The 609-nt window shown below is 46.1% G+C and overlaps 1 non-coding gene across 1 annotated transcript; it reads left to right on the forward strand.

The window, feature by feature from the left end:
• The first annotated feature begins 287 nt into the window (after positions 1–287).
• Positions 288–362, forward strand: Trnas-cga (transfer RNA serine (anticodon CGA)). Its single transcript has one exon. It is a non-coding gene; the product is annotated as a tRNA-Ser (tRNA).
• The last annotated feature ends 247 nt before the right edge of the window (positions 363–609 follow it).

The following is a 609-nucleotide window of genomic DNA, read 5'->3' on the forward strand; positions in this document are numbered from 1 at the left end:
GAGGTACCCAAGTACGACTCACGCCACGTCCTCACAGCTTTACTTCTGCCTGTACCTCGTCTCCTACCTTCCAAACTTTACAGAACCTCTCCTGCGAACACTTCGCTGCAGAGTGGAAATCTCATTCTGGAAACATCCCCCAGGCTGTGGCTAAGCCATGTTTCTACAATATCCTTTCTTTCAGGAGTGCTAGTTCTGCAAGGTTCGCAGGAGAGCTTCTGTAAAGTTTGGAAGGTAGCAGGAGAGGTGCTGGCGGAAGTAAAGCTGTGAGGACGGGGCGTGAGTCGTGCTTGGGTAGCTCAGTTGGTAGAGCACTTGCCCGCGAAAGGCAAAGGTCCCGAGTTCGAGTCTCGGTCCGGCAGACAGTTTTAATCTGCCAGGAAGTTTCAAATCCTATCTCATTTACTGTGTTAAAGACAAAGCCTGTTTAGAAGTTACTGTGTTAGGTTGATGCATAAGGCCGTAGCGTTTTTGTTTTGCACGTTGATATTCCGGTTTATTTATCGATTATCATTTTTATATGTAGTTCACTGTTGCTATTTGAGTTTACCAATTGTCATTTCGTCATATGGAGATAGTGACGCTAGAAATGGAGTACCATGTGGACAA

This window comes from Schistocerca gregaria, chromosome 2, assembly GCF_023897955.1.
Source record: "Schistocerca gregaria isolate iqSchGreg1 chromosome 2, iqSchGreg1.2, whole genome shotgun sequence".
In the NCBI taxonomy this organism is placed as follows: domain Eukaryota; kingdom Metazoa; phylum Arthropoda; class Insecta; order Orthoptera; family Acrididae; genus Schistocerca; species Schistocerca gregaria.